Source organism: Rhea americana, unplaced genomic scaffold, assembly GCF_003343005.1.
Source record: "Rhea americana isolate MKP2758 unplaced genomic scaffold, rheAme1 scaffold_75, whole genome shotgun sequence".
Classification (NCBI taxonomy): Eukaryota; Metazoa; Chordata; class Aves; order Rheiformes; family Rheidae; genus Rhea; species Rhea americana.
Window position 1 is genome coordinate 2404660 of NW_028186923.1, and position 9275 is coordinate 2413934.

The window sequence follows — 9275 nt, forward strand, 5'->3', positions numbered from 1 at the left end:
CCGCCCCGCGCCGGCGCCGCCGGGCCCTGCTGGGAGCTGTAGTCCCGGCCCGGCCCCTCCTGCCGCCGCGGCCGTTAGCGGCGGCCGTTACCGCCGCGGCGACTGTTGCCGGCGGCCGTTGCTGCTGCCGCGGCCGTTAGCACCGGCCGTTGCCGCCACGGCGGCTGTTACTGGTGACCGTTACCACTGCGGCGGCCGTTAGCACCGGCCGTTACCGCCACGGCGGCTGTTACTGGTGACCGTTACCACTGCGGTGGCCGTTGCCGCCACCACGGCCGCCAGCCCGTGTCCTTACTGCCACTGCCAGCGTTACCGGTGGCCGTTACTGCTGGGGCAGCCATTAGCGCCGGCCGTTATGCTGCCACGACCGTTACTGGTGGCCGTTACCACCACGGTGACCGTTACCAGCGACTRTTCCTGCCACAGCAGCCATTACGGGCGACCGTCACCGCCAACCGCTCCCGATGCGATCCAAGGCTCCTAACATAAGGGAGCAAAACGAAACCCCAGGGCTCCGCTTTCCCTTCCCAGTGCTTATTTTAGCTTCACCTGCTGTTTGTCACCTCTATTTCTGATTTCTAAAACTGCCCTTGGACGTTTCTTCATTGGCTGTAAGGSAGGCGGGAGGAGATCGCCTGTGGCTGCCGCTCATCCACACGCGACAGTTGGGCATCGCGTGCGACATCCGGACGTTCGGTTCATCTCCACGCCTGGCCGAAGACCGTTGTGTTCCTGCGCAGGGCGAGTATCGAGTTACTCTGTGCGAGTTCAGCCAACTTTGGGGCGCTCTCGTTCACAGAAGGTGYGATGTGCGCGGCCAGCCCGGCTCCCTTTCAACGCGCCCTGCCGCTTCGCGGGCGTTGGGCTGCAGTTGCAGGGCTGCCGGCTCCGCGCTGGGGCCTCCAGGCAGAGCCTTCAACACATAGTGACCCCCTTAGCAATCCTGATCTGGGCTTTAAGCAGGCTGGCTCGGAGCAGAGTTTAAAACAAGGTAACTGCACGTGTTCCCGTGTGAATACGCAAAATTCAAATTCAAAAAATGAAGAATAGAATTGCCGCCTTTTAAATACCCTTCTGGCCAACTGGGTCAATTCAGCCCCTTCAGATCCACTCRGGGTGATTTATAAGTGTTTCTACAAGCTGTTTAAAACATCTTTTTCTTCTTTCCTCTTGCCCTCAACTTTGTCCAGGTCTGCTCTGTGCTATCAGGTTCTGAAAAGTGCCAGCTTGTCTAGTCAGTCTTTTGTTGCTTAAGTTATATTCAAGATGTAACTTTTTCTAGACATGAATTTTGTTGTTTTTCTTGCCTTTCCTTGCAGCTTCACTATACCCTTYACCTGCATAATTAGATCATGCTAATGAACGTAAAAGTCTTATTGTGCAAGAACCACAACCATAGATTAACCAGAATAGCTGGCTTTTAAGAAAACCTTGGTTTTACTTTGACGGCAAAATCAGATTCAAAAGATCTCTCCCTGCTGTGCTTTATTTTTGGCCATATCGTTTGCTGGGCAGGTTGCCATGACAACCCTGCATCCACTGGAGGGTGTCTATAATTGGGAGAGCACATTGGTAATTTCGAGCCAGATTTTTTTTTTTTTATTTTGTGATGTTTTAGGCAAGGGGAAACTGCCTAGATTTTAATATTTTTCTCTAAGATCATACTACAGTTTAATGATTGAAGGAAGGCATGGTGGCGTTGCAGCGCTGGGGGCTGAGCTGCCATTTCTCTCTTGCAGGCAGCGCTCGCTGGGGCAGGCAATGGCTGTGTCCATGCCACCACCCCCGTGTCTAGCCAAAGCACCAGCTGCTGCCCAGCGTGCTGGCCCYGAAGCCAAAAGCACCCAGAGCGAAGACTTCCCAGTGAGGCTCCTGGTTTATGGGAGAGCTAAGCGTGTACAGCTGGGCTGGGACAAAGCAAGGTACGCTCAGAGCCTGTGTTTGTGAGTGGTTTGTGAAATGCCAGTSTGATTGGGGTTTCAAACCCTGACCCGAGAGGAGTTCATCTCAGCTGGGAGTTTATCTCAGCTGCAGCCGAGCTGGCGAAGGGAACGGAGTGGGGGCACCTGCTCCCTTAATACACAGACGGACCCTACAATTTGCRCACGGACACTTTCACTGGGACCATATGGCAAAGCCAAAATGGAATTCCTCTGGGAACGGACACAGCGAGGCCTGGTGTCACTCCRTCAGCACGGCCATGTTCAACATGGACACGGGACCGTGTGGGGCAGGGAGGGCTTTACACGGGCACGTAGGACCCCGTGCTCAGGGGTCCTGTGCTGGGTGCCCCAGAGGCAAGGGGAGCCTGGTGCAGGGCAGGGTGGAGGGCACCAGCACCCAGGGGAAAATGACGCTTCCTGCAGAGCCCGCTGCGTGGGATGGAGCTGCCTGCCTTCCTGTAGCACATGGCAGGTGTTGAACCTGGATGACAACAGGCCCATGCAGGGAAAACCCGGGGAACGCRGCGTGTGTGGGAAGGTGCCATTAGCTAGCAGCAGGGCACAGTACACGCGGAGTGCCCACCGGCGTCCRTGTGCCCGGCAGCGTCTGTGTGCATGAAGGCCGCGCACTCAGGCTAAGCCGGCTGGAAAAGGGCCGTTCTCTGCAACGCTGGGAACCGTTCCTTCACGTGAATTTGAAGCTCGGGGTCTGGGCTGACTGTGATGTTCTCTGTTAACAACCCATCGCAGCAAGGAGCGAGCTCGCAGCTTTATGGGAACTGATGACTTTCTGGCGCAGCTCCAGGTTCAAAGAGCAAAGCGGAGCTCCCCATCCCACGTCTCACCGGGGCTCAGCCTGGCTGCCTTCCAGCCTGGTGCCTTGGCCCCTCAGACTGGCATGCTCAGCACCACGGCCTCTGCTTTCATCCTAACCTGGCCATAGCCAGACACAGAGCGGTTGTAGCTTAGACAGGAGGGAAATGGGGAAAGGAGAGCTGCCACTCAAAAGGAAAGAGAAAAGGGCAGTYGTGAAAAGGCAGGAATGGAGAAGGAAATCTTAACGTCGTTCTTCCAAAGAAACGACACCGTGACTGCAGTTGCAGGTACCATAGGCCAGGTAATACCACCTGATGACTCAGTGCTTGTGAGACTTAATTGGCTCTTTATTAAAAGCAACTMTTTAGGGAGGCAGTGAGGCACTAGGGAAGTTTCTCAGTAGCCATAACAGAGGGAATTGAGGTAGGCTGGCTGGTTGCTTCTGCCACTGAGAGCAGAAGCCACCGGATGCTGGGAACTAGGTAGGCAGCCTGGTTCCTGCCTCTCCTTCCACCTCCCCACACCTCAGGGAGTGCTACCTGAGCTGCTCCCGGGGAGGTGCTGAGCACCTCTGGGAAGATGGTAAGGGCTTCCACGCTCTCTGCAAGTTCAGTGGGAACTGAAGGATCTCAGAGCTCTGGGAAGTACTCCAGCCTAAAGATTTTATCCCCAAAGTCAACGATCGTGTGGCAATAGACCCAGCCTGATCAGACCTCTCAGAGTACCTGTTGTTCAGCTGCAATCAGAGCTGYTGTTCCAGTAAGTTCAGAAGACCAAGGGCTGAAAAACTCGCTTCCAAAGCAATGGGCTCCAACCAYGTCCAGGACAGGCTGACGGTGCAAACCGAAGCTCCTGAGAGAAGTGCTGGAGTCAGCACTGCCGCTRCAAAGGAAAGGGGGACTGCAGACATGAAAACATTTGAGAGCAGGWACTTCAAAACCAAAAAGATGCTGTGCCAAACTGTGCTCTCCCCCTGGCAACAGCCTTTAAAATTGCTTAGYAATGATGGGAAATTGCAGCTTTGAAGAGAAAACATAGAATACTTAGAAAGTATCTTGATCGTAGCTGTGATATGCTGGTAGCTTGTCCCTCCTTTGCTGGCTCTSAGTAAATATTTTACCTTACAGAATGTAGCCAAAGGCAAAATTCAGCATATTGTGTTCTGCTCAAGTTATATGTCCCTGTGTGCAAAAAATCAACTATAAATTCAGGTAGGTACCAAAAAAATAAACTAAAGAAGAAGAAAATTCCTCTGCTGCCCCCACATAATATTTCTCTGATACGTAGGACAGTTGAGATATCTCCCATGATGGAAATACAGTGATCCCCTCTGCAGGTTTCTAAGAAGCGACAAGCAAAATGCTACCACAGCCATCAAATGTTTAGCTGCTACATCAGAGATTCCTGCAGGAAAAGAAACCTCTTTAAATGGTTGGATCAACAATCTTCCAGCCAGAGTCAGAGCGGTCATTATTCTGACGGGTGCGCAGTTGGGTTGAAAGCAAATGGACCTCCTGTAAAACCCAAATAATAGCCCCACTGTAAGGAGCAGTGGCTGGAGACAGACAAGTTCTTTATTCAAGTCCAACTCTTGGCTAACATAAAGCCTCAGTAAGTGGCTCTGCCCTCGCCCCTGAGAGCAGAGCTGCTGAGACGTTTGGCTGCGCCACGAGAACGGTAACGTTTTATGTGAGACCTGAACGTTTCCTCCAGTAACTCTCAGCGCAAGCCCTAGTGGGTGAGTTAACCTTGCTGCAAGGCAGGAGAGAAACTGAGGCAGAGAGGTGATGGGATTGCATGTGGCTGCACAGGATGTTTGTGGCAAGAGAGAGACAGCACATAGCTGTCAAGACTCTTAATCTAAGTCAAATTTCAGAGCAGGGTACCTCCAGGTTAACAAGTGCTTTGCAAGGGGAAGAGATGTTTCTGAAATGCAGAGAGTGGGGTTGGACTCCCCTGCACACTTCTCAGTTATTTTTAGAAGGGCATTTGCATCCAGTGCAGCAATCGGTGCCAGGGCTATTTTCAAGTCAATGCTAAATTCACTGCTATTCAGCAAGGCCTGAAACGCGATGGGTCCCGACTCCYGAAGAGCTGGGCTTATACAGACCACTTTGCTGCAGACGGTGGAAGTTGTGTTCCAGTGGGACTGACTTTTAGAAACCCTTGCTCATGTTCGCTCGGGAGTAAGGCTTACCAGCCTCATCACAAATCCCGTCATTTCCCTTAGCTGTAGCCTTAACTGATCTGTTAAAAGCACCGAGTTTGTTCTTCAGCAGCTCCTGTGGCCTGAGAGCACGCATTGGCACGGTGCTTTCTTCCTTTTCCTCTRGAGATCTCAGCACAGAGTCTCCCAACAGCTGTTTTTTTCTCACCTTAGGAAGAACAGGTGCTCAAGAGAAAAGCTGCAAAAGCAAAAGAGCGAGAGAATTTCAGGTCAACACAAGCCAATGTCCCAGATCTACTTGAGGAAACTGTCTCATAAGCTGTCGTCAGATAAACTGCCTTTACAGCAGCTGGTTTGGGTAGGAGGTTGCCCTTCGTCTCTCCCTCGCTTGCTCACCCTCTCCGGAGGTTATTCCATAGCAAGGATGTGACTAATGATCCCACAGCCCACACACTCTGTTGGCTACTGAGATAATTCTCCCATCTCCGTCCTTCCTTTGGCCTCTGCAGGGAAAGGCTCTTCCATCGGCCTCTGGCCATTCCYTCTGCACTTCAGTCCCGGCCAGTACTAGAAGCCTCAACACCCGGCTTTGGGCTGTCAGTAGGGTGCAGTCAGTAGTGCAACACCTAAGCATCTTTGATGTGTCATCACCCACCAAAAGACTTCTTTCTCCCCCCCTTTCTGCTTATTTTACAGCCAACAGAAGTCTCTGCTTCTGTCCTAGAGACTCTGCCCCAGTCTCTCCCACTCTAACCAGTTCCCTAAGCTTTTTCCTGCTTCAAGTGACAAGCAGAAAAGTCAGAAAATGTGGATTCTCTCCTTGACTTGCTTGAAGTAATATCCCTCATTTCCTGGTGTTTCRCATAATTCAGTTGCATAATGGGGCTACGTGGACATAATTCATAACTTTCCTACCCTGATTTAATGGGGCTACTTCTTTGGATCAAAGAGAGCATAAAAATGCAAAGTATGATATAGAAATGCAAAGTATGATTATATAGGCAGAGACCAAATTAACATTTTAAAGGGTTCCCTCAGGAAACGAATGGGTATTTGCAAAGGTCAGGCCGCCTGGAGCTGACAGCAGGCAGAGGCATCTCCCTGCAAGAACCCGTGACCGCGGATGAAGGATCTCCTTCTAGGCCAGGCAAGGCAGATCCCTGCCGGTGCAGCGTGATAGAAAGCATCTTTGGCAGTGACATCAGTAACTCCAGATTTGCTGCAGAATGGATTCAAATTAACCATTGACAACAAAATGAGCTTTTTGCTTAGCTGGGCGCAGGGCAGCCCGCGGTGCTGCGTGCTTTGCAGAGGCAYGGCCGATGGCATTAGACAGACAATCAGGACCCGGCACGGTGCCGCGGGGCATCGCTCCCTGTTACATCTCTGTGTCGGCGTAAGCCTCGCTGCCATCCGCATTAACCCAGGGAGTTCCTCTCTCTTCCTCCGCTTGCGATTCCGACTTTTTTCCACGCTCCCTTATTGCAGTTATTAATTGCATCAGAGGATCGCAATGCTGTTTAGGAGGGCGGGGAGAGGTGCAGCAGGAGGCACAAAGCCTGACAGCAYGGAGGGAATTGTTAATCAATGAGGTGGGAGAAGCAGCCCAGGAATTTCACTGGCCAAGGGTGAGGGGTGTTGTAAAACCTCTCCACCCAGGGCCACGGGCTGGAGGACTGCAGCAATGCACTCTTCTTGATTTACAGAGGATGAACAATTTGATTTGGCAGTGTCGGGCGCTTTTATCGCATGCTATTGTATTACCTACAGGCAGTTTTATTGAGACCTTTGCCTTGTAAGCAACTATACCCCTGAAAGACTACCTGGAATGAAGGAGTAGCCAGAGGGAGAATAAAACTGTGAAGCTTTGGAGGAAAGCCATGCTTCTGGTGAGCAGCTAAGGAGAGCTGGACAGATGCTAGGAATAGCAGGGGCTCAGCCTGCAGCTTGGTAAGGAAACCTGTGCTAGACATGGAAAAGAGCCCTGAAAGACAACAGCTCCCAGCCAGCAGGAGCAAAAACAGGGGAATTTCAAAACCAGAGGGTCATATTCTCTTCAGCTGAGTATCCACATGTGTGTTTAAGGTACACAGCAAGGCACAAAACCGTGTCCAGATACCAGAATGAGCGCTCTGGTCCTGGGAATACTTGTTCCTTAGAAACAAGGCTAAGCAGTCCAGGCCAGGCACCACATTAAGACATATGTAATGGTTGCAGTAGTGACTTGGCTCTTTCAGCATGAGGGCAGAAGCCGCGCAGGGCCTGCTAGCCCAGCCCTTGGCCAGATTAGTGTGGTTCAATAAGCAAAATGTTAGCCCAGGACTTGGATGACCTGGGCTCTGCCACTGGTGGACTGGTGATGTTAGAAGAAAGCCTTCAGTTCCCTATTTCAGTTTCCCTGTCCTGAAACGAGTACTTATCCTGTTTGTAAAGCACTTTGTGACTCAGATTTTTACCAGGTATAAATCAGTCTAGTGTTTGTAGAGCTGCCAACAGCCCTGGGTTAGCAAGGACAGGGAAGGACTTTTAAACATCTGCTTCTGGTCCTCAGGGCAAAATCCCATGACAAAATCTTCCTCTCCTTGCCTGACTCTGAGATATTCCAGGATCTAATGGGGAAGAGCCTGGAGCAGAGTGATGCTGTCTGCTTTGTCCTAGCCCCACCAAAGAGGCTTTTCCCCATGCTTTTGCCACATGCCTACTCATACCAGCATCCTTCCTGCACTCTCAGTTATCCCCCATTCTTCTAACGATCCCTTTCCTGTCCCTGCCTCCATTCCCTGTCGCTCTGTTCCCTGCAAATCCCCTCTCATCCCCACCTATTAGTGTTGCAGCTGCAAGCCAGACAGAGGACTGGCAGCAAATAACACTCCAGCACCATTTAAGATAGGATCCCATATGGGGAGCTTGGAAAAATATGTATATTTTTGCCAAGTAAGTATAGTTTATGCAGTATGTGCAAATGGAGAAACAGTCAGGGTTACACAGACTTCATTCCTTTTAATGGAAAGAATTACACATTTATGCAGAGCTGTAATGTTCAACCGTTTGCTGTTGCTGTTAGTCTTGTTCTTACTGTTCACTTTGAGCACAGCTATGTTATGAAATGATATTCCTTAGCCACATAATAAAATCCCACTCTGGACAAGGTAGCTTGTGGTTTTTACATGTTGCTGGGTCAAAAAGAACAGTGAAAAGAACCCAGGATTTATCTTGGTTCTGTTAATCATCATGAAACCACAAACAAGCTTATTTTTACATGCAATTTGCTTCTTATCACATTGCACTTGTAAAACTACGCTGTTTGGCATAGTGACAGCAGGGGCTGAAGGTCTTTGCCTTTCCCAGCAGCCCAGRGTGGCTTCTGCTGGTCCGTACCCCAATTTAGAGATCTTTGCACTCCCAGGAAGGTGAACGGGGACRAAAGGGAAATGCTATTATTCCCTGCTTGCTGCAAACCCTTTTGAAAGAAAAGAGCTTGGCACGTTTCCTTTTGCCAGGGGGAAAAGAGATAAGAGCATCCAGCCCGGAGCATGCTAGGCAGCTGAGTGGCATTTGAGCGTGCTGCAGCCTTCCTGAATCAGAGCAAGGCAGCAGTATATTAACTGTTCCTGGACATTGCTGCTGCCTTCCTTGTCCCCACAGAAATATATGCATGCATACATATATAGATGCTATAAACATCCTCATATATACACACAAGATAGTATCCACACRCAAGATAGAAATTTACAGCTGCCAAATAAACTGAGAGTCTGAATGTGTCTACTGACCTGAACAACAGGAATTACTTTGTTGCACCGTTTTCTCATCAATGCATTTGTAATACCTGTAGATGAAAGTGTTTCAGTCCTTCCTGAATTCACCATCTCTGGGAACAATCATGCTCTCGCCATTCTCAGCAAGGATCTCTGCGCCATTCCCTTCTTACCACTTCCGCTCACATGGATCTGCTGGGCTGGGTACATAGGTAGCCTTTTCCTGTAGGATATGCACTGATTAAAGAGATTTAAAAACAGCTGTCTGAGAGCAAAAGTATTATTTACTCACCCCAAATTGCATAATGTTCAAAGTTTAAAATAACAAAAAGTCTTTTCACCTGGGTGTGACCTACACTCGTCTTCCCCTGGGAGCTGGAGTTAAGTCCCTTAACTCAGGCCACGGAAGGGCCAGCGAGGCCTGGGGAAACCTCCTGGACCCCCGTCACCTCTGGTTGCTGCTGGCCATGCACCACTTCCTCTCCAGACGAGTGGTTTAGCAGCACTCTGCCCTCAGGCTCTCTTGCACACATTAATTTGTTTCCCCAGCAAGGGACCACTTCCTATCAAACAGCTTCTTCTCACCCATAA